This window comes from Corvus moneduloides, chromosome 7, assembly GCF_009650955.1.
Source record: "Corvus moneduloides isolate bCorMon1 chromosome 7, bCorMon1.pri, whole genome shotgun sequence".
In the NCBI taxonomy this organism is placed as follows: domain Eukaryota; kingdom Metazoa; phylum Chordata; class Aves; order Passeriformes; family Corvidae; genus Corvus; species Corvus moneduloides.
Window position 1 is genome coordinate 6,974,259 of NC_045482.1, and position 25,422 is coordinate 6,999,680.

Below are 25,422 nucleotides of genomic sequence, written 5' to 3' on the forward strand. Positions count from 1 at the left end.
TAAGATGATCAACAATATACAGAGCAAGAGAAGAACAATAGGTAAAGGCGTGTAAATGCTACAGTATTAACTCATTTATTGATTCAATTTTTCCAAGTGAGAGCAATTGAAGGGCATTATGAGTTATGGAGGCTGCCTACATTCATCTTTATATTATGTTAAAATATTGCACAAGTAATCTTGCAGTTCAAACTTACCTAAGAAGAGCAGAAAGCTGAATTCCTTATGAACTTGGAATACAGAAGACTTACACATCATCAGAAACAAGCTTCATGTCATTGTCATTTATTAGGACATACTGTTCCATGAAGAACGTATTTGCCATACAGCTGCATAAGACTCTTATTTTCTTGATTTCTTTGTGATGCACAGGAGGATTGAAGACATACAGAATGCAAGGATGCTGTTCTGCTCCCCAGGTATTAATTATGTCTCAGGAAAATTTGGATTATTGTGGAACACAGCAAGTAGGAAGATAGCAATAGAAACCATGGTTAGTAGAGAAATGTCTAATAAATCATCAGGCTGGGCATCAGCAAAATTTATGGCTGAAATGATAAAACTAAAAAATGTATGAAGATTTTTCACTCTCATACTAATGAACTGTTAATTAAATATATTTTACAATAGATTGTAAAAGGATGTTTTTGGGATGTAGCGCAATGGTAGGGGAGAAACAAGGAACAGGTATGAATAGATGGAAACGTAAGAAAATACTACAAAATTGAGGAAGAGAATAATCCTGTATATTATTTTTCTTGGATGGAGAAAATATTATATTCAAACTGAATTCCTTGCCAACAGGTCGGGCCAAATCTTATTCTTTCCATCTCATCTGACTTGTTTTGCATTTGAAACAGATCACTTTCAAATTCCTTACAAAAAATAGGAATAAAAATTTCTCGGTTTGTAAAGTGTTGCTTGTTAACTCTGATGAAATTGTTAATTCAGAGCTGGTTTAACTCAAAATGCTGTAATTTACAAAAGACTTAATATGGTTCCTCATTAAAAAGGAATTTAATTTCACAAGTATCCTGGAAGCCAGGCTGTACCTCTTGTGTGGTGAGGCAGACCCATATAAAGTAAGCAGAAGCAGATTGGTTTCAGAAAACTGAGGGCTTTGTTACACGACTGCCTTGCTTAAAACCTATCTTAGGGTCATATTATTACTGACAACCATCTCACATTTCTGGTGTCTCCCTTGGAGATGTCAGTTCACATAATTAATTCCTTGTCTCCTTTCTATTCCTCTCTTCCCCATTCGGTTCTGCATCTGTTTTCCTTTATATGTCTTATCTGGGCAAGTGCTGGCCTTTCTTTAAACGTTATCTTTTCCTTCTCACTATTTTTATGAAATGCTTGATGGATCATTGCTTATATGAACCCTTGTAATAATTTCTGAATCTGCTATAAGTTTAGGTGATCTGTGACAAACTAGTTCTTTGACTCATTTTTCCAATTTCTGCCCATTGAAGGTAAGCCTTAATCTTGTTCTTTTTTATAACAGTAAAGCTATTCTCAACATGTTGACTTTTGAAGAGAAATTAATTCCTTTCTTTTTAATACTAAAAATAAAAATAAAAAAACCCACAAACTTGAAATCTGAAGAAATAGCCATAAGAAACAGATAGATTCTCATTTCAGAAGCAGTAAAGAGAAGGCAGTGAGCTGGCTTCACACTGGAAGAAGAAGGAATTTTAATGCTTACTGACACAAGCCTTCCTACACCTAACAGCTTGGACACTTTTGTGAAATCTTTCAAAACAACAATTGCCATAGAAGGAAAAAGCCAGCTTGCAGACAATACCTTCTGTGACCCCAACACCCAAATCCTAGCCCAGAAAACAAATGTTTCTTTACTACTCAGATGTTCTCAGCAGAATCACAGAAATTAACCAAGAACTTATGCTGAGGGCTAATGTCCTTTGGGAAACAAATCTTGTATTTCAGAAATCTGAGACATGTTCTGCAGACAAAATTAATGATGTTACAAAACATTATTATAATTACTCATGCAGAACTTGATTGATGCAGTATGTTCTGAAAGTTCCCATCATATTATTTGTAATTGTCTTCTTTCGAAGAGCAATGAGATGTTCTGACTATACAGTTTCCCTTCTGGGAAGGAATATTTTGTGTTTTGCAAGTTTTTAAAAAAAATCATTTATGCACATAACAATAACACAAAAGGATAATTGTGATTTAGAATTGCTGAAGTAAGTCAGCTGGGATGGGCTGCTTTACTTATTAGGGCTGTCTACACTGCAGAGAAACATATTTTGAAGTGCAAAGAGGTTCTGATGTATTTCAGTGTATTTACACTCTGTAAGCAATCCCAGCAGAGCTTTATCAATCCATTCACAACACTGCAGTTTTAATATTGCATTATGAATTCTCAGAAATGAGAGATGGATGTTCTATCTCATCTTAGAGGTGTATGTATTCATATAAAGCCCCATCCCCTTCTTTCATCCCTCTTCTGCTCTTAGTTTCTTTTAGGATTCATGTGGCTTTAGCTATGGTTAGAAGGAGCCTAGTTTGGTCGAAGTGTTGCATGTTCTAGATTTTTTCCTATATTTGCTCAGCTTTAGAAACTTTTCTGCATTGTTTTGTTTCCTAGAGGTAAAACATAAGCCTAGAATCAAAACATCACCTGTTTTTTTCCAGAGTTTGAGGCAGAGGTATACTAAAGACAGCTTTACCTGTGAACATTCTTTTTGGTGCACTAACCCAGCAATGACTGGGTAACCAGACTCCCCTCTGTGATAATCTGATCTTCTGTTGATGAAGGTGCTCAGTACTTTTGTGGAGAACCTCTCTCTCTCTTATCTAGTGCTGTTATCTAGTTGCTGTGGTTTTGCTTTGTTTGGTGGACACATATCTATCCCATCCAAAATAATGGTGTTTTTTAATGCCTATTTCCCAGCTATCTAATTCTAGGGTATTTCCCTTCACTCCCAATAATTTAGTACCTGGGTATCACAATATTTTTTGTGAATGTTTCTTGCAGTTACATTTTTATAAAGAAGGGAATACTAGTCCTGTGTTAGATGGAGAACTAGACTATAAAGGCTCTGGTTACATTACACAGTGCAGAAGAGTCCTCAGAGCCCTAGACAGCTCTACTAAATTGTCTTACGGAAATATGCAGCATAAAGCTATTAGAAATAGCTGGGGTCTTGGAAATTATACACTTTTGTTATAGCCCTACTACAGGACTCATTAGCACTATTTCTCATATGAAGACATATATTATAGCTTCAGCTTTGGAGTTTGAATGTCTCAGCCCAGTGCTGTCCTGAAAGAATGAGCAGTGAGGATACTCCAAGTGGCACTGGTTCCATGAAAGATCAAGGTATAGAGGGTGTGGACTCTCCTTTGGGATGGGTTTGGAATGTGGAGAAGGAAAGCAAATTGACTAAGAGCACAGAAGCACAAGTTATCATTCTAGACTCAGTTTGAATAATTTACCCAAAGTCACCCCAGGAATTTCAGGAGTTCAGTTCCCTCTCCTCTGTCTGATCCCTAAGGACACACATACTAGAACACTGCTTTTACTATGTTCTGTGTTTCTTACTTTCTGTGTAGTGTACAAAGTATATTATTAATCATATTGCTGTGTGGTTCTTTGGACTTTTGTGGTTTCCTAGTGTTAAGAGGATTGTCTGAAAAGAGAACCAATGCCAGGATTTTCAAGAATTCCAACAAGGACACAGGGGAGTTGGATGGAACATTTCCTCTGTTATATGTCATAGAGTTTAATGCTCAGCTTTGATGGTCTGGTGTTCAGGCTCCGCAGTTGCCATTCAGGATAGTGAAGCAATACTCTGGTTCGGATTCCAGCTACAGTATGAAAATTTTAGCGTCTTTCCAAAATTATAGGAATGTAGAAAAATAGGGTTGGAAGAGGCCTCAAGAAATCATTTCGGCTATCCCCCTGAAAAAATCTGTTTGTTCCATAATCTTCCTAACAACATCAGAAGTTATTAGGTAATATGCTGAAACAAAATGAATCATATAAAAAATCTGGTTTACATTCTGGGTGAAATTTGCCCTTATGCAGAAGCCAGCAGAAAACATCCAATTTTCTCTCTTAAAATTACATTAAGATTTAGGATGACACAATCCTTTATAATCTATGTGGGTGGGCAGTTGCTGGCAAAGAGGGGTTAGATCCAGAAAGGAATGAATCTCTAGTGGGAATGAGCCTTTTACGTCTTAGCCCACAATGTGGTGTGCTTGACTTAGTAGTTTTCTTCTAATGGATGAAACTTTCTTTACCTCATAAATCACATAAATCACATATTTCCACATTGCTGACAGTATAAGAAGTCAAACTGAGGTTAATGTATGAATGATTGGCCCATAGCTGGCCATAGGATGAAAAACTGTGATTCAGGCTCCTGGATTTTAAAGTAAAATACTCTGAAGTTTCCTAGTTTCATGTAATGAGAATTCTCTAGAAGAAGAACATATAATCCCAGAAAGTGTATGCTGCAAATGAACTTGAGCTGTATTGAGCAAGATTAAGCACTGCTCATTTTAATGTCTGTTTGGCTCTGTGCTTTCTTAATTTCAGGACTGTATCTGGGGATTGCAGGTATGATAAATTTATGATAATAATAGCTATTCATTGAACTTACTTAAACTTTAAAGAGCACTCATAACTTTATAATAAAAGCTGTATTAAGGATTTTAAAGGGACAGGAATAGAGGCTGATATGAATAATTATAGTAGTCACTCCTATACCTTTGAAAATTCAGTTCATACCAGCCGAGGATTTGCACATTTCCCTTGCTCTGAAGAGCATGAGGTTAAACTGGCAGCAAAATTGCAACATCTCTGGTAGTCTTTGTGTGCCAGGAACATGCATAGATGGTAGATGTTCTTCACCATGAGCATGCATTTACATTTATATCAGAGATAAGGTATAATATTTGGGTGGAAAAGTATAGCAACTGTACTGTTCATTTAAAGTCATACCAGGCGTCGAGTATATGACATACCAAATTTTATGGTAGTGTAAACAAATCCCAACAGGATTTTAAATAATTACATTTCATTCATTGGAGGCAGAAAAAGCATCCTTCCTAAAGATTTGGAAGACTGAGAAAGGATTTAATTTTTTTTACTTAACCCCTTAGAGGTCTCTCTAAACTGGATTTCTAACAATAAAATCTTTTTTTCATGTAGTACACACGAATGATGAAATGCAGCTGTCACAATGGAGCAATTTGAACATAGAACCACCTGCTTTTCTTGGAATAGTTATGTTTTACCTTCCCCAAATTTATTTGTTATTTTAATGCTAAAGGTATGGTGAGTGGAGGTTTCCCTGAAGGGATGCCACAGGCGTAATTGTTTCAGTGTGAAGTGGATGGAAGGCAGCTGTGATAAATGGCAGTAAATTAGTGTTATTATTTCTATCAAATATTTTCACAGTAAAGCCTTCTTTAATATGCTTGGAGAAATGCATACAAGAGCCTCTCGATTTCTTTGTGACACAGAGTTACCTCAAGGGAAAGGAACAACTCCAGTTACTGTAACACCTGTTCCATTTTATAAGCTCAGGAAGGGCTGGAAAGAAAACTTGTCTAGAGTTTCAAGCAGTCATTGCAGCCTAGATTTCTACTCAGAATTACATATAAATTATGACTATGCCTAGAAGCTGATGAGAAAAAAAAATCGCCAATGTGAAATCATTACCTCTTGGTTAAATAATTCTTCTGAAACAGATCAAGATGTTCCACATACAGGATGCTTTGCCTTTTTAAGGCTTGTGTTTTATTCTTTGTTGAAGCTACTGCATTATAGCAAAGTGACTATAGAGTTTCCTGACACTGTGATCTCTGCTCACCAGAGTACAAGACCCTGCATACTTTTCCTGTGATACAGAGTGGAGCTATAAATACTCAGAAGCTAACATAATGGTGAGGGCTTGTAAAGTATTGCTATGATGTGAATTTAGGCCATTGTAGAACTGGTTTGAAAAAAACCAGTCTGGTGGGGTTTTTTTGGAAAACAATACGGCCAGTTAAAAGCTGATTTTTTTTTTCCTTGCTCATATCACTGAATGGTAAGATTAGACACATGCCCCCAGATAATTCATGTCTGGAACATCACAGTCACACTCTAACTCCCTTATTAGGTAACCTCTGGATTTTTCCAATCAACAACCTCCAGAAGCAGAATCTTTCTGAGGAATCCTCAGGGGAGTCAAAATGGGAAATTTGGTGGTTTGGTTTTGTTTTAATGTAAAAGGCTGTATTATCTGGCCTGTAAGTATAGGAGGCTGTTGCTAAAACAGTAAAGTCTGGTGGGGCAATGTGGGGTAAGGTGCACTTTGGCACTAGAAATGCTGGGAAACGATTGGCAGCAAGGATATTGCTTCCCTGTAATGAAAAGAGCCGCATGCAAGGATTCATTTACAGATTAATTTGCCAAATCTCTTCTGATTAAATATTTCCTCACTAAACCTTTTATCCATCTGTTTCTCTGGAAGTCTTTAAAGATTACCAGTTTCACTTTAAAATATCCAGTGAGCTTGTTTCTTGTCCATATGCAAGGACATAGAAGGAAGAGAATATACTGATCATTTACCAGTGCTAAATCCAATCTGTTTCTCCAAGTCTCCTTACCTTGCGTAGTTTAAAAACACAGAAAACAAAGAATATTTTATGTGTAAATCATTAGTGCAAATAAATACAGAGTAGTAAGAAATTAAATAGTCAATCAGAATGTCTGATTTCCCTTTTTTTCATAAGGAAGATTAAAGTACTTACGGCGCTTTAACAGAATGAGACAAAATATGATGGAATGCCTTTGTTTCTTTTTACTGAAGCTGGGAAGTAATGCAGGTTTCTTAGATTCATATTTAGCTTCAGGGAGTGAAAATCTAACTACTCAAGGTGGAATAAATGCAATATTAAGAAATAAAATTGTTCCTGGCATGCTAAGATTATATTTAGTATTGGATTGACAGTTAGTTTTGGCTTCTAGTCATATTTTATCTTTTTTTTTTATCCTCATCGTTTCAGGTAATTTAAATTTATAAAGCATGGTACTGATGTGACAAAAGAATGCAGAAAAATACCTATAAGTGGTATTTATTAAATTTGTACATTAAAGTAAAATATAGACATCTGTGCACTTTAAAGTAATTTAATTAGACCTTTTTGCACTGTATTTAGATTATTTTCTAGTTTTAATTTGTAGGGGACAGAAATAGATTATCAGAATTTTTTAATCAGCGTCATGAGCCAGTATCAGTTCCTTCACTATCGGGATTATTTAAATTTTCCAGGTTAGTGCCTGTATTGAGGTAACGCACATTTTATCTGAGCGACATGAAAGAGAACTGAATGTAGTTTTTGTTGTGAACTTCCCAAAATAAACCGAATAAACTTGAAAAAGCAGAGACACAAGTATTGACTGTAATATTACACTATTGAGGTCAGGAGGGGTTGACTGAGCATTTTTCTGAAATGGAGACCAATTTTTTCTTTTTTTATTTTCCAGTATGGTTCTTATAACTGAAGTTTTAAGTTTCCTGTTTTCTCCTGAATACATTGAAATTATTTGCCTCAGTCCCTCAATGGCATTTTTTCACCCAAGAGATAAATCACACTGGAAAAGGGTAAAGTGGGAAGAAAAGTGGAAGAGGGGTGTCCTCCTGCTGAGACGCTCTTTGTTCTCCCCTCCCTCCTTCAACAGAGAGAAGGTGCAGTCCTCAGCTAAGAGGCTCCCTGCTTACAAGGGGAGAGAGCATCATGAGACATTAAGTTCTGCCTCACATAAGAATTTTAAATTTCCAAGGTAGTGCAGAGCTCCTAGGACTTTGTCATTTGAACCTTGACTGTGTGGGGTGAGAGTAGAAGTGTCTGTTCTGCCATCAACCTCAGAGCTGTTCCTCTCCCTCAGGTGTTCTCAATTGCTCTGAAAATTACCCCTCACAGCCAATTAATTACCTGCTGGGAGGACACCAACTTCACTCACACAGTGAGGAGTGGCTGTTGGAGGAGTTGGGGAAGGAAAAGGAAGGGAAGGGAAGGGAAGGGTAGGGTAGGGTAGGGTAGGGTGTTTTACAACTGATATTACTGGTAAGGAGATTAAAAAGTTGAGCTAAATGGTTGGGATGGGATGCTAAAGCATTCATATCTCACCAAAATAAGATATTTCTTTGTTTTATGAGTGTGCACTGGTATAAGTAGAATTATTCTAAAATAACATTGTTTGAAAAGCTCATGTAATTATTTTACTTATTTTTCAGAATTTAGGTTGGAGGGTTTCAGTGAGTTCTCCATATGTTACCAAAATTTGAAATTTTTTTCCCATGTGTTCCCTTCCCCTTCAAATTTTGCAGAAGTAAAAAAAAAAAACTAAGATGAATCCTTGGAAATACTTAGATATGTAATTTTGCCTATCTTGCATTAGAAAGAAAGCCTCCTTTTTTAAGAATAAAACATGAGGTGACTAAAGGTAAATTATTGCTTAATGCTCAGGCCCAGAATTTTAGATGAAGGAGCAGCTATGTTTGCTTTTCTGTCTAAATGACGATATATGTGTCCATAAGTGTGCTATTGTGGTTAGTATGTCATAAAATTCTTGAAGCTACAGAAGTGAGGAGTGGAGTTGCACAGTGGTGAACAGAGGAAGAGCTCAGAAATAGTAAATTATCTTGCTTTTTAGGCAGCTGAACCTCTGAGTATTGAAACTACGTGTTCAAGTCATAATGTTTGTATGAAGATTGTATGAAGAATTGTATTTGTATGGAGATGAAGATCCTGAGAGATGTAATTAAAAACTTACCTTTTTTTAAGAACAAACAAACATATCAGAATCTCTTGTGTCATTTGCCATAATGGTTTGACATTTCTAGCCAAATTAAATATGTTTAAGCTTTGAAGTTTCCTTATTACCTCTGTGTCTTCATATTTTTTGTTCACTTGCATGTGTGGGAATCTGTGCCATATATTTTTGGTAGGCTTTTTGTGGAACACCAATAATCTGCATGGACTAGAAAGCAGTAAAAATGAAACAAATAGTCATAAGAGCCCACCGTGCAGTACCTCTAACTCTACTATTCCCTTACTTTCTCCTTACCCTGCATTTTAAATAGTGGGGTGCTAAGATGAGGGTATAATTGTGAGAAGTGTGCACGTGCTCATTTCTCTGGTCTCTGCATGTAGGTAATGAAGAAGACTCATTAAGGATGTATTAAGAAACTCTAGGAGAGAGAGATGCTGCCAGAGCTGGTGCACCTGGCCCCTAACTGCAAATCATTCCCCTTTGTGCTGCTGAAGCCTTTGGATTAAGAGCTAACTTTTTTTTTTCGTCTTTGTAAGAGTTTCCCTGCTTAGTTTTAGTGAGAGACTTCATTTGCTATTTTTCCTAAGCAGAATCAAAGGTAAATCCTGTTTGTTATGGCTGAAATTTGATCCACTGTACGTGTTTAAGAAATTGCCTGCTGAACTGCATCTTTCTGTGTGTAGCCTGACATAATTTCTATTGTGGGTTTAGAGGACTGCAAATAGTAGTTCTACATGGAAAATATACTTTATTGCCAACACACACATATGTTTTCTGAATCACTTGAAAGTTTTATGTAAAACTGCATGTTTCACTTACCAAGTTGCAGATATTTTGATATCTACTTGTGTTAATCAATTTAAATGAGGAATGATAGTCAAGCAGGTTGTGAATCACCCCTAAGCTATCAAGCTAATCATTCTTGCCAGTGTTTAGCCATGAAAGTTTTCAGGGCCAAATTGATTACCAGCTTTATATGCTCAACCCACTTCAGTCATAGGCAAGAATTTATTAGTTTTGTCTGAGTTTGAGTTCTTAATTAATTTTTAATATCTGTAACTGAATCAGTCAGTGTTATCGCTAACAAAAATCTGGAGCTGAAGGAATCTGATTTCTCCATAATTAATGTTTATGCACACTCAGCTTGTTCCATTTCTTACTTTTTGCTTCAATAACTTCTTTTATCTCTCTTATAGTTTATTTCTTTTGTATTCTGTTTCCTAGTCACTTTAATATTCCCACCCTTCTATTTTTCACTTTATTTTTATCCATATTGGGTTACTTATCCTCTTTTCTGTCTTATTGCAGAGCTGAGCATCCATAGAAGAGTTGAATTTCTTTACCATTTTTTTACCCCCTGCTCTGGTTTCTCCTGCTGTAATTTGGTGTGGATGCTTATGCACATCAGAGCCCTGCTAATGTGATAACATGGGCTGACTCGCTGCAAAAGCTGACGATCAGCTTTCCATAGTCCCAGTTGGTTTTAATGGAAGAACAAGTTACTGCTGTGGCATTGCTTTCCTATGATTCCTGCTGGTATATGGATCCAGCACTGTTAGTTGCCAAGGTAGTTTATGAGAAAAGTGCCTTTTGTCAGAAAACTGGCACAACAAAATTGTTTAGAACAGTTTTGTTCTAATCCCATGTCTCTGCTTATCCAGTAATTATTAGATCCAGCAGATAGCCTGACCTTGGGGATATGTAATTCCTTCTGTGGTGAAGAGAGATCAGACTTTTCCCAGATTAGGAATATACATGAAATGATACTAATTGGAAAATTAATTTCTCATGTATTGTAAATTCTCATGTAATTTCTTGTGGCCTTCTTTCCTCCTCCCTGACTCCAGCAAGAATGGCTGTTTTTGGAAGGTTTATGTCAGGGCAAATTCTAGGTTGTTACATTGCTTTGCATTTTGTCTGGTCTTTGAGTAGCTCCTAGTTAAAGAGGTTGTTTTTTTCTAGCACAAGTAACTATTGATGGAAAAATGATATTGCAATTTGGAGAACTGTCTGAAATGGACTATGGCCCTGATGAGAAAAAACTTTTATGAAATGTCATATGTTAAAAATAACTTGATAGCAGAACAAAGATTCTCAGGAATATAATTCTATGGAATCTCTTGATTTTTCATTTCTAACAGTTGGAACCACATCTGGTAGTGTAATATATAATATAGTGTATTATATAGTGGTCCCATTCTAAAGAATGGGAAATTGAGATAGTGAGTGCAGGCCTTTCACTTGACAGAATACCTTGGGGAAGAGCTACGTGACTTATTTAAGTTTGAACAATTTAGGAGCAGAACTACCAAAACAACAATATCTTTCCCTTGAGGGCTGTCCGGATTAGTCTAATACTCATCCCAAAGTTTTTAAATCTTCACAGTTATCAGGTTATGTTTATAAACTTCATTAAAGAATCTGCTCCCTTTAAGCTTCAATGGTTTAGTTGATATCCTCTTGTTTTGTCGCAGCCGAGTTTAACTACATACAACGTTGCCAGCCAGCTATTTCAATTTCTAGGCAAAGCTCAAGTTTTCCCGTTGTGTTCACTGTCCTGTTAATGGTGACAGATGCCATCTTTTCCATATTTATTTTGAGATCACATGACCACAGAGTCTAATTTTCATAAAGAATATTCTCCTGCAACAAATGCCAGATTGACCTAATAATGTTTTTATTCTATACTCTCAGCTGAATTTTGTCAAGCTAGCTGGATAAGAGTTATTTCAGTTGTAATTAGACCAGTATAAATCATGTCCTGTCATGTATATTCCCTCAAGAATACTAGAGGAAAAGAAGGTTAGACAGACATGGAGCAGTGAGGGCTGCCTGCTCCCTGAGAGAGGGTGAGCCAGGAGATGAGGGTGATAAAACAGACAGCAGTGCCCAAGTGAGGGGAACCATGGGCAAACACAACCTTGGGATGGCCAGGCTCTGGGGCACAGTGGGCTGGATAAACAGGGCCCAGGATGAGGCAGGGGCTGGACTGCCCCGCAGCAGGAGGTGCAGCTCAGGTCGAGGGCTGATGGTAGAGGCTCAGCTGAAAAGCCGCTCCCACAGGAAGGGGCTTTGGCCCAGGCTGCTCAGGCAGTGAAGGGAGGGGGACAGCCTGGACAGGCTGCAGCTGCACTGCCTGCCTTGGCCCCCAGCCCAGGCAGACAAGCCTGCAGGACGGAGCCTCTCAGGCCCTTGCATACGCTTTGCAGTCTTTAAACTTGTAAGAGTTGTTGAATGCTGGTATATTTGCTTATTCCATTCTCTGGTAAGGTTTCTAAATCCACATTTAGAATCTTTTTTTTTTTTTTTTCTTTAGACTACTGGAGGCTGAAAGTCCTTGACAAAATCCTGTACATTGTGATGTGTGTTCATGGGAGTTAGACTTTTCTTCTCTGTTTTATCTCTTCCAAGTTCATTGCTATTATTTTGCTGTTGCACTGATGCTTGAAGCATTGTCACCTGAGGTATGACCCATGCCAAATGACATATGTAATTTATCCTTTGTTTATTTTGTGCTGTTCCATTTTATTGATATTTAGTAGCAACATCTGTGAGATGTCACTGTGTAGTGTAACAAAGCTGTAATGCAGGACTTGTTTTCTCCCTTGTGTTTTCTTTAGTTCCATGAGATGTCTTTCTTGTAGCAAAGCTGTCTTAAAAATGCTGTGATCACAGTTCCCCTTGCTTCAGGTCTCACAGAGAAAGTATTTTTGTAGAACTTCGTAAATTGAATGTCTGAAATAATTCGGAGTGCAAGCAGCACATCAAGAAGGAAGACCACATTTTTAATACTGTACATTTTAGGCTTTTAATTATACTAGTTATTCTGGCATAAATAAACAGGGGTAAGAAAATGGGGTGAATTTGGGAAGGCTGTGAGCACCAGGGAAGGCTGCTGAAGCTGGCATTTCAGCTATCTACCTACTGGATGCCTGGGTCTTTAATTGTGAAGCATTTAGTGCTAGTACTAGTTTAAAGTACTCTTTCCATCTAGCAACTCTGCCCTTGCTACTTCCTCTGTGACATGGTGTGCCAATGCTTCTGTCAAAATCAACTGGCTTAAGGGGAGCATGGACTGTGTGGAGAGCAGGAAAACCTTGTGATGATTTCCCTACTGTTTCATGTTGTGAAACCGTGTGTCTGGAATGCACCAAATTAACCATGGAAGCACTTATTGTATACTCTGCATGGGAAGACCATATTAGAGGCCAGTTATAGATTCTTAATAATATTTCTAATGTGGAAAAAATCTCTTTAGGAGAAATGTGAAAAATCAATCAGAAATTCATTTAACTTAGCTTTCTAAATCTTTTTGCTTTTACTTAGTCTGATGTTTTAAATGTGACTACTGTCACATTGCTTACAAAAGTAAATAGTGCAGCAGTTAAAACATTTCTATTCTCTGCTTGTTTTAGCCTTCTTCATAGCAGTTGGTATTTTCTATAACTACAGAACTTGAGTTAAAACAGTTTTGAATCTGCCACCTGTCGTTCTTATTTTTTTCTTCCACATTGCATACATAATTTCTTTTTTCTTGATACAAACACTGTAAGTCTTCTGGATTATATTTCTCCTTGTATAATATAAGGCTGGTAACTCTCTGAGACTCTATTTCTCATGCAAGGATGGAATCATACCCTGCTACAGAACAACAAATTCACCATATTTTACTCATATTTTACTAGTGGTTTAAAATTTTTATGCTGTCTGTTAAGAAGCTGATTTATTAAGTCTGTAAGTTTATTTAAAACAGGGTGTTTGGAAGCTTTCAGTAATTCAGTGCACAGCACTTGATGCGATTGTCAGTCCTTTTATCTGCATAAACAGTTTTATGATTACAAGGGTGAGACAAATGGGGATTTAGTCCTGCAGTTCCAAGTTCTTTTGCTATTGTTGGCTCCCTGCCAGAGCAGCATGGAGTAAACATGCAGGCTTTCTCTCCTTATTCCTGGCATTTGATAAAAGTGGCTCCAAACAGATTTTTGCAGCTAGCAAGCATTTGATGACTCACGGGAATTCCTAAATTTGTATGCAGTGGCCTATGCCATTCTTAATAGAGCAGCAGTATGGATTTACTTAGACTTGCTGTGTTGGAGAGGGTGATTACTGCCTGTTAATTTTACTCTGACCTTATCTAAACATTTTAAAAGGTCAAAATAAAACAATAAAGTCTATTACAGTAAAGCAAATCTATTCCATGTTTCTACCACATGCATAAATCTTTTTCTTAGTGTATGACAAAAATAATGTTTCCTGCCATAAGGATTAGCTAGCTTTATGCTTTCAGCTCTTGTGGAGTATTTTTAGAGCCTAAGTATTATACAAAAACATTAGAGAAAATGAATCTAGAAATGAATTGTGCAGCTCTGGCATGCTGATGTTGGTAAAGTTTTGAAGAAGTTTGCTTAACAGTTCAGTCCTGATCCCAGGGCTGTAAGCATGAAAAGGGCATATGAAAGTTTCTGTGCCTAGTTGGAGCCCTGACTATATTTGAAAGCAATGAACTGTTTCTCTGTCTCTCTGCATGGATTATAGAGTATCTAAAGTATGTGAACTTCCCAAAAATGCCTAAAAGTTTCATTGGTGATCTATTAGATTGTTTTATCCTAGATTTTAAGGAATGTATGCCATTGAAGGATAATTTTGATGTAGATTTTCCAGAAAGTGTGTGCTCCTCTTTTCTAGTAATTTCTTACTGTAATTAAGTTAAATTAATATAGGTATTTAAAATGCTTTTCCTAAACCAGTGTTTTGGATGGTGACAGAGACAGCTTTGAAAATGAGTAATCGTGTGTTTCCAAAAGTACTTTAACTGAAACAGGACTGTAAATGTTATACTGCAGAGTTTTTATTCTGGCTACGTTTGTGTGACCAAATCTAGCAGAATGCCCCTGCATGGCCTCTTGTCACTGTTCTTAGAAGAGCTAAATCCTACATCCCAGGTATTTTTAGTCTCTAGGGTTATACTGGTCCTGATTTCCTAATTAGATTTATTCCCAGAAGGTAAGTTGTTTCTGTGCCACCAACTTCTAAGATACATAGTTCAAGATATTATTCAGAAGTGGGTTCTTCTCCAAGTATCAATGTATCTTCAGCAAAAATGGGGTTGCAGAGAGGTGATAAATGTTGTTTTGGATTTTATTTGAAGATCGAAGCTTAATAGTGAAGGCAGGTAGAATGACTGTCAGAAAATAATTTCTGAAGTCTTCACCCTCCTGCCCTTCCCTTAAATCAAGTAACATCTGCTACTAGGTTTGTACTGTCACTCCTAAGTTCTGTCTTGGGGGAAAAATGACTAGGAAAAACGTAGAACACATCCACAAGTTAGTCCTTGACAAAGTCACTAATTACAGGATGATTGAGAAACTACTGTCACCCCAAAAATTTTATTAATTCTTTTCCCCCTTTTATAGCACGGATAGTGTTAAAGAAATTTATATTTTTTTAATTATTATTTTTACTGACATGAAAACTTGGGAAATTTTTGCACCTATGTAGTTTCAGTTCTTGAATTGCGAATGCGTGGATTGGGGACCGGCTTTCACCCTGTGTGTTCTTGATATCTAGGCAAGTCAGGCTAATAAGCGTACAGGACCTATCCTGGTTCTGTGTTAATTATCCAATCTCTTGCCACTTTGTTATTCATCTTTGGGAGTGTGTTCCTCTGTGTAAACCCTGTCAGCATTCATACAGGACTTCAGAGTCACAATTTCAAAAAACCAGAGAATACAAGAATCTATTCTATCTGTTCAACAATTGAAATTTTGTATTTTTCCTCTCTTGTAAGTTGAGATCACTTCCTAAGTTGGTATTGCCTCATTCATTGAACCTTGGGTAACCTTCCTTCTTAATTAACTTTGAGAAAGCATGTAAGTGTAAGCCTACAGATTAATTTTTATTTCTGTGTGTACTTTACTGTCTGCCAGAAGAAACATTTAATTTCCTGGTGACAGGAAGTCCTCTTTGAGCAAAGAATCCCATTCTTTCTGCTATTATTATGAGGTCCTATACTCAATTACTTTCTGAAACATGAACAAACAAGGAATCTCTGTGAATTTGAGTGAAATAAATACATAGAGGAAATATTGTCAATCACTGACTTGTATTCTTTGCACAAATGCAATAATCTAGACTGAAAGGCAAATAGCACTGCTAGAATTTGTAAAATACTGCCTTGAAGAGCCATAAATGTCTCTTATACTTCCAAAAGAGATAAACCGTCTTAGAAGCATTTGTGAGTTGAAGCATATTAAAGCTTCCAAAGAGTTGCTGTTTGTCAGTCGGTGTCTGATGTCTCTTGACTTCTGGCAAAGTGTAAAATTGGAGGCTGGCTCTTTGTCAACTTCTGCTGACAGAATCTGCCATAGCTTCCTATAGATAGTAGTCAGTAAAGCCCCTGTAATATAAGCTGTTGCCCAATAAAAAGTGAAATCCCTTCCTGCCAGTGCCAACTATGACAATCTAGCGATATGAGCCAGCTCTAAGCTTTGTCCTTTGCTCTTAATAAAGGTTCATGTCTCATCCTTCATTCGTTTGGGGCTCCCAGATCTTGCCTTGCTGTTTGTACCCTGCTTGTCTGCTTTGTTGTCACTTGGATGACATGTGCAGGAGTTTTTAGGCCAATAACTTGTAAGAAACAGAAAATTTTTAATAATTTGAAGCAGAATGTTAATTTTTTCAGTATGAGGTTACAACTTAGCTATTGATGTGTCTTTCTTTTAGAGAGAAATCCTATTTATCAGTAAAAAGTGGTTTTTTTCCTCTTTTTTTTTTCCTAATTGTGCTTTTATGCAGAAGCTATACAAAATAGCAGTGACGAATTCAAGCAAAACATAAAACTAATTGTTTTATCCTCTCAGAACAACTGGAGTCCTACTTAGAGACAAATGATAATACAACGAGTGTTGCATTTTAAGCCTCAGGTCTTTTACACAGGTTTTTTCCTTTGAAAAAATTTCCCTTTTTATCTCTCTATGCTTAGACATGGGTGACTAAAGACTAAGTTTTTTGTCTTTGGCCTGAATATAGAACTATTTTCACATATTGTTTCTCTGAAAAGTGGTACAAAACAAATTACAGTGCCTCAACTGGAGTAATCTCAAGAAACTGAACTAACGGCTGAGGAACTGACATAGCGGGTTGATCTCTGTAAATATCAATGGGAGCTTCTCTTGAATGCAAGAAAGGGAATGCCATGGGGAATAGACATTAACAGCATGCAGAGGAAAAGACTGGTGATGGCAGAAGGTCCATGGAAACATTAAAATTATGTACTTGTAACTAATTGGATCTTGAAAATAAGTGCCTTTTTGTTAGGTGTCAGGAGTTTGTCTTAAGCTGTTTGGCATTGATAGGTAATGTCTACTCTGGCGCTTTCTTGGCACACAAGAAACAGAGGGGGAAACTGTAGGTTCAATATTAGCAAATTGTTGCTTTATTCATGCTTTGTCATTGACCATCTGCTTCATAACTGCCCACTGGGAATGGGCACAATTTAATTTTAAATTGAAAAAAACCAAAGAAATGTTCCCATCTAGCTCTTGGCTGCCCCTGTTGGGAGTAGATAGGCCAAGTAGTCATGGCCATGACACACTGCCCTCAGATTCAAGACAACAGGTTTTTATTGTCCATTGCTCATGTGGATCGAAGTGAATTATTGAAATACTAAATATGAATTGTTTATTCATGATGGGTAAATATAAAGCTGACGTTAAGGGACTAATTGATCTGAAAGAAGTTCTGGAGTTTTAAAGGTAGGACTTTAAAGGTAGAATTGATGGCATTATAAAAATGTTAAATATGAAAAAGCTGAATCCTGTGGAACTGTCTGATGAAAAAGGATGTTGCATGATTACTTAATATAAAGAGGCAAGTTAGATGTTATCTAGGAGAGGTTTAATGTGCAAAGCTATAACATGAGTTCTTGAAATCCACTTGGATAGTATAAAGCAAAATGTACCTGATTTCAGTAGCTTTTAAATAGTTATTTTAAGCATTTTTTTGGTTGAACATGTTTGTATTAGTCATTCCTTTGAATGCATTCAGAAGGAGGTATCATTCACCCTTGTGCTTCTGAACTACACTGTAACTTTAAATGCTGCATTGAATCAGCAGAGGAACAGAAATCAAAGCTTTTTATGTGCTAGTTTGCTTTTTTTGGGCTTTTGTTTTGGTTTGGTTTTTTTTTGTTTTTGTTTTTTTTTTTTTGGTTTTTTTTTGTGTTTGTTTGGTTTTTTGTTTGTTTGTTTTGTGGAGAGGGAACAATGAAGAAGACATATGTATGGACATAGTTCATGTCCAGACTTGAATGGCCAATGAAAAACCTGTTCTCAGCCATGGAAGCAGCTGGTTATTGTGTTGCAGTTTCTCATTTTGAGGCACAGAATTATTTTTCTATGGTTCACCGTAGTCAGAGGAATTATTTCTGGAGTGAGGAGTTGAGACTGATTGCAATTTGAAATACATAGTATTTACTGTCAGTCCTTTGCTATTTAATTAAATTGTAAAAACTGAAGGATGCCCAGCTTCCAGGTGTGCCATGATAAAGATAGCCTGAAGTGGCTTTACTGAAAAGAGAAATCAAATCAGTGCCATCTCATTTTGATCTTCTATTATGTTATGTGTTCTGGTCACATTTCCAGTGTTTCACTGAAAATCAACTTACATATTTACTCTTCAGAAGTAGGAAATAAAATTTTAGAGGTATTGTAGAAGTTATGAATATAATCATAATCTAGGCATTCCATTATTGCACAGAAGAGTCTGAATGTCTGCTCCTAAGTTCAATTAAAAATTAAGGTTTCTATCATAGGTCTCCTTTAGTCAGTAAAGAGAAGGTAACTGAGAAAATGAGTGGATGATAATTAAGATACACGAGATGAGTTAGGTGGAAAAGTAAAATGTCTCATGTAGGAAAAGGTGGCTCTGAAATACAAAGTATTTTTGGATACCACAGGAGTAATTTTGTTTTACATTTCTGCAATAAATGATTTTTTTTTTCTTACTGGAGTATTGTTATTAGAGAAATAAGAGTTAAGAGGTTGCTCCTGGGATCTGAAGCCCAGACTACTTAAGGTAGTCCATAGTTCAGTAGTTCCCAAAGTTCAAGGTAAAAAGAATAATGTCCCACTTGAGATAAAACCTCTGTGTAATGTAGATACTGTATATGTTAATTTTCATTCTGAAGGGATTGTCTAAACCACTTCTGGACCTGACCATAGCAACATATCAAATATATGGTACAAAATGTGCTCAGAAATCCCAGTATAGCGGAACACCCAAGCAACAGATTATTTTTTAACTCTCTGAATTTTTCAGATCCATGTATTTAGGTCTGGTGTCCCCTGAGAAACAGGTTTTCATTAGTATTTCCTGCTTTTAGAATTACTGGAAGTTTTGAACCTTACTCATAGTACATCACAGTTCTAACTGAAAAAATCCCAAACTAGAGAGTATGAGAGTACAGAAAAATAAAAGTAATATTTAGGCTTTTAATGCTTTTTCTTAATAAAGGCACAGATGACTAGAGCTAAGCAATACCTCTTGTAGCTCATAAGATGACAAAGTATTAGGGATGAGAAGAATGGTCTAGCATAGTGACAGATCTCTGGTACACATGGCAGAATAAGCATATGGTCAGCACCTCATGAGCAGGGCCCCAATGTGTAAGGAACACAGTGGAGGAGGGCAGAGGGTGGAAGACAACCCAGGCTGAAAAAGGTTTGCCTTTGCTAGTTTAGCAGCACCATGTCAGAGCAGCTGTGCTTGATTCTAGTCCTCCCTAAAATTCAGTTTACTCAGGATGCCAGTTTGCCACTTTAAAAATAGGGATGGTATATTCTGACCTTGCTGGGCTGCTGTGAGAATAAACTGTAATGGATTTCAGAAAGCCACTCTGATGGTAAGGTGTAGGCTGAGCTTGTTAGATATAAAGAGCAGCACTGTTCTAGACTAAGTTTAAAAATCATGGATAATGGGATTCACATAGGCAGCTTGCATAGGAAAACCATAAGAATTTAATTTTGTTTATTGAATCTAATTAACAAAAATGATGCAAAAGCATAGAGAGCCTAACAAAGTCTCCTGATATTTACCATCTATATGATAAATATTTTGTAAAATTCGGAAGTATCTGACATTTGAATGAGAATGATTGAAGGGTGAAAAACTGAAGGAAATTAGAGAAGTTTCTTTCAAGACAGCTTCCCTGCCCTAATTACATTCACAAAGTTTATCTTGTGTTTAACCTGGATGGATTCTAGACCAACAATATTTGAATTACATGTAGGACCTAGATCAGAAAAAAGTACAAAAACATAATATGTCTATCAACTATGTATTAACTTTATTAAGATGTATTTCTTCATAAGATTTTGTTGTTCACTGTGGGACAAGACCTGTAACCAATTCCCTTTTGTCATTATTAATATATTTTTGGCTCCCTATGATAAACTTTAACCTGGTAACAAAACCAGAGTATTTTTTTTTTACATGAGAGAAAACCATACAAATGCTTATAAGATCTGCCTTATGATTTCAAAATAAGATCCATTTTTAAATAAAATGGCTCATCATAATATTTGCCTGTCCATTTCTAGAAATGGTCACTGCACCTTTTACAGGCTGTAATTCTTGTTATTTGCTCAGGAAGTATTGGGCCTCATAAAGACAAGAGATTGTTTTGCAATAACTTATGTTTAGCATAACCTAATTATTCTTACATGGTATTTGGACTTGTCTTACAGATGTCCAGCTTAGACTTGGCTAATAATTGTTCTTGTTTCTTTTATGAGTATGGAATAACTTCTTCCCCTCAAAGAATTTAATTAACAATCATAATACCTATTTCAGGGTATTTTGTCCTCACTAAATCAGTGACAAAACCCACCAAAACTTTTATTTTTGTGTGTCAAGATATATAACTTTATTAAAATAGCTAGTGGTTCCATAATGCTTACCTGAATCATTGTATATTTGGGCTGAAATTCTAGGGGTAAACAGTGAATTCTTACTGGTTTCCCAGCTGGGGTATTTTTGTGGGGCAATTTGGTTTGTTTGGGTTTTTTTTATAAACAAGAAAAGTGTGATATGTGTTTAGCGATACAGGCAACATGGGGGAAACTAACTGCATAGAGAGATTAGGTGGTTAGTAATTTTCATTATTTTAAGAAGTTCGTTGATTCTCATTGCAGGTTTAATGTCTGTCACTTGAGTCAAAAAGCTGAGATTGTTTTTCTTGGCATTTCTCCCACGTGAGACCTGTTTTTTCATGCATTTCCAAGCTAAGCTGTCTGGAGCAGTTTAGTGCATTGCACATGTAATCTTCATGAACAGAACTTTCCTCATGACCAAAAGGCTGCCTGCTCTAAGAAAATTGGACCAAGGTGTTGGGCATCATAGGAACACGTGCAAAGAGAGAACCCATCAGAACGAATTAGTCTCATCGCAAAGAAACCATAATCTAGGGGGACAGCATGAAGTGTTGGGGAAAACTAAATGTTAACAGATGTGCCAGTGATTGTTCTGATATATAACAGATGTGTGATAATTACATATTTTTATTTTTTTATATTTGGAAATTGATTCAAGTGTAAAGAAAACCAGGTGAAAGATGTTGGGGGGAAATGATTTTTAGGGTTTGGGGTTTTTTTTCTGCATTTCAGAAGAGATGACCATCAATGAAGTGACTAAGGTCACTAAGTTTTCAATTTGCACAGACCTAGAGCTGGCTTTTTCATACAGCTTCCCTCAAAATAACATGTCCTTTTTTTTTCTTTTTAGTTATTCTGCATTTTCAGAGACAGCCACAGCAGACAGATGAAAATTCTATGATTTTTATTGTGGCCGAGAGTAGACCTTCGCTGTGTTTTAAATGCAGCACTGTATTCGAGTCCAGGGCAGCTCAGCGATGCTCTTAGGAGCAGTGTGCTTGTCCGTCATAGCACTGCAGCTTGGTTCTAGCAGGTTGCATGATCACATCTAGGCTTTCATTGAGGCCTTGCTTCCGGCATGGAAAGAGATAAGAAAATTAAAGTTTCTGAGCTGTTCTAACAGAAAGAAGCTCTTCTCTGTTTATGTAATTGATTTCCTTCAAAGACTTCCTGGTGCTTAGAGTTGTCCTGCCTGTGCCCTTTTCTTCCCAATGTCAAATGTCCCACAAGGGTGTGGAAGTTAAATATATTTGCTTATGCTGTAATATCTGTGGGGTTAGTTGCTGCATGTAATAAGGGATCAGAACACTGTGAAGTGGTTTAAGTATTTGAGAAGTTTAGCCATTGTTTTCTGTGTGTTACAATAAGAAATAAGGACAAACTCCTGGTATTACGGTTCTGGGTTTCCTATGGCATCTGAAAAATGAATAGATCCAAAAGGAAAAAAGGTGGAATGCACTAAAAGCTGGTGATGCTCTTAACTGTGAAGTCTCAAAGCACTACTTGGCATCAAGCAAAATGAAAAGACAAAAGAGTAAGATGCAAAAGTCAAAACTTTAAATACTTCATTATTCTTCATGGTATTTTCACATTCAAAAGACTAGATAGTCTGGATTTTTAAAATTTTGTATTAGCTTTCTAAGGCTCTATTTTCTAGAAAAGATTTTATTTTTAAGAATATCTTGATGTAGCAATTTTCAATGAATGGTTCATAATGCTGACTGAATAGTAAAGTTACACCCATTCCATACTTCCCAGCAACACTGCTGGAGCAAATAAGTCATCTTCATGGGACAATTTGAGGAAGAATTGAAGGTGATGAAGAGGGTTGCACTTTGATTACTTATGGTTCTTGTAGCAGGCACAATGAGACAGAAGTTGTAAGTGACTGAAGTGAGAAGTGATTTTAGTCCATAGGTTACAGGAAAATAGAGTGGAATTAAGCTTGAAAAAATTGCAATGTAGCAAATAAAGTTAGTATGTAGGGCAATCTTTAAGATTTCAGATACAGAGATTTGATAAAGAAATATAAAAGTAGAATGGCATGAACAGCATCAGCATCAATTGCAGTTATTTAATTTATAAAGAAATAAATTTCTCTGTGCAAAATTTTAGTGATGATGGTGACTAGTGGTAATAACATTCACAGCTAGAACATTGTACTATAGAATTCTAATTCTTTTTTTTTTTTCTTCCCTGTCTCTTATCACAGTAGTTAATGTTGCTCTTGTAATTCAGGTGCATAACAGCACCAACAGAGATAAACAGTTGGTAGCCTCATTGTGTACCTGCAAGCAGAATGGTTTCTCTTGCATCTGGTCAGGAAAAAAAGGGCTGTTACCATTTCAGCAGGTTGTATCAGGGCTGTTACCACACCAGTCAGAGTTTAATAAAAATAGAACATTTTCAACTTTTCCTTTCAGCAGAGAGGATCAGTTACTCATTTTTACAGTTAATGTCTAATAGAAGGTCTATTCATGCAGCATTTTTAATGCCCTGTTGTCATTCCTCTTGGACTTCAGGCAATATCAGCAACCAGGAAACCATTTTACCAAGTGGCCCAGTTTCTATTTTCTGACAAGCACTGGGCAGGGTCTTGTAATTCCTGCTGTGTTCCTGCTCCTGGATGTAGTATGTTACCAGCAAAGTCATGTCACAGAAAGTGAGAACTGATTTATAGAAAAGATTGTGTATGCTACTTGCAAGACTTGAGAACTCCTCTGTTACAGTGTTTTAGGAGATGAGGCTTAGTAATGTAGTAATGTTGAAAAGGAAGACCAGACAGCTTTGAATAGTTTGCACGTTTGCAGAACCACAGACTTGACATGAATGTGCAAAGAAATGATGTTCTGTCTTATTGATCAGCTCTAAATATTTAGCTAGGCTGGTTTTTTCCATAATCCTGACATCCTAGAAACACTGCTTTAAGAACCATGGGACTTGGATTTTATTTTCTTTCTCCATCTCATCAAGTGTGTTATCACCAGAAATAACATATTTTTAAAATAAAAAGTAAAAGAAAGGAGAAAGCTGGTTCTTTTTTTTTTTTTTTTTCCCCTTTCACTTGAGAGGCTTCTTCATTGGAAAAACCCAAAGTATTTGGGAATATGAAATATGGTTGCCAGAAGTCCACCTGCTGGTTTACAGCACAGAACTTGCTTTGTGGCATGGTTTCTTTGGGGTTGGGAGAAGAGGTATTTCAGCTTTATTTTAGTCAGAGTTTGCACTGCTCAAACCCATACCAGTAGCTTTAACTCTCTTGGAAAAAAAGTTTCAAGGACATTGGGTATTTGTTGGAATATGAAATATGTCCTGTGCTATCGCTTTTCTTTTTATGGATAATTAATTTTGAATGATATAGTGGAGTCTTGTTTTTCCCTATTACTACGCCAGGTTGAAAGAGTACAAATAAAACTGGAACTTGGATGGTCAAATATATTTTAAAATAAATTCTTCAAGAATATTTGTTGTTTTAGAAGACAACAGATAATGTGCAGAGAGTAACGTAATCTGGTAGATGGAAATCAAATATTCTTTTTGGGGAACTGTAATTTGCTGAAATCCCTGAGAATCAAATATGCTGCTTAAATGTCACTTCAGGAGGAAAAAAAAGAGGTACACAACATTTTATTACAATTCTGTGTAATAATAATTCTAAATGCTTTCAAAAATTGTATTTGTCAAGATTCATACAATAGTTGGAATAGAGTTGAAGCAAGGTTTCTATTTAAAATCTGAGATTAGCATATACCTCCAGTGTCTTCAGTGAGCTTTAAAGCCACTATAAATGTCTTTTGAAGTAAAAAGTATTTGAGTTTTTTTGGGCAGAAACTAACTTTGAGAAAAATACTGAGGGATTTCTTGTACATAATAACATCAGATTGATTTACGTTTTTCCTTCATGGTTATCTTTCAAGGGGAAAATAGTCTGAGGGCAAAACCCCCATCTACTTATCCAAGAAAATAAATCAAAACTTTGGGAAAAAAATTCGTAAACACCCTTGTAAGTGGAAACTTGTTTTCCGGCCTCCTACCTGGATTGCTCCCAAATAGGGCAGAGTGTGTCTGGAGACAGGAAAGGTAATTAACATTTCAGAAGAGACTGGATGCTCTAATGAAAAACACTTTGCCTTGCTAAGGTTCCTGACAGGACTGTGTCCTTTTCTGTCCCTTGCCACCCTTAATTGTTATCCCAAGGGAACATTTCCTCTTCTCTGCACGTAGTAGATTTTATGCTTTGGAAAGATTTCTGTATTCCTGACCAGACGTTTAAAAGCAGGGCTTGTTAGAAGCTTTCCAGCTCATTAAACAAATTGAATTAACTTATTTAGTCCTCAGGCCTGGAGATAGCAAAATTCAATTCTGCAGAGGTGGCAGCCTGGTCAGTCTTCAGCCTCCCCTTCTGTGTGCTTCTACTTCTTCTTTATGCCCAGCCCTTTTGGAGGGATGCCTGACAGCTGCATGGTGTTTTTTCCCCTGAGCTTCTCACACAATCTCTGCATTTATGGTGATTTTTCTTGTCCAATTTGTGACCTTACGCAAATGTCTTTGCTGACTGTTAAAACTGATACAATGGATCAGCCCTGTTTAGAACAAAATTCTCCTTACAGAAAACAATTATTTGAGACACAACGTGTGCTGGGAAAATATTTCTCAAGGGGTGAAGACAAAAACCCAGCTTCC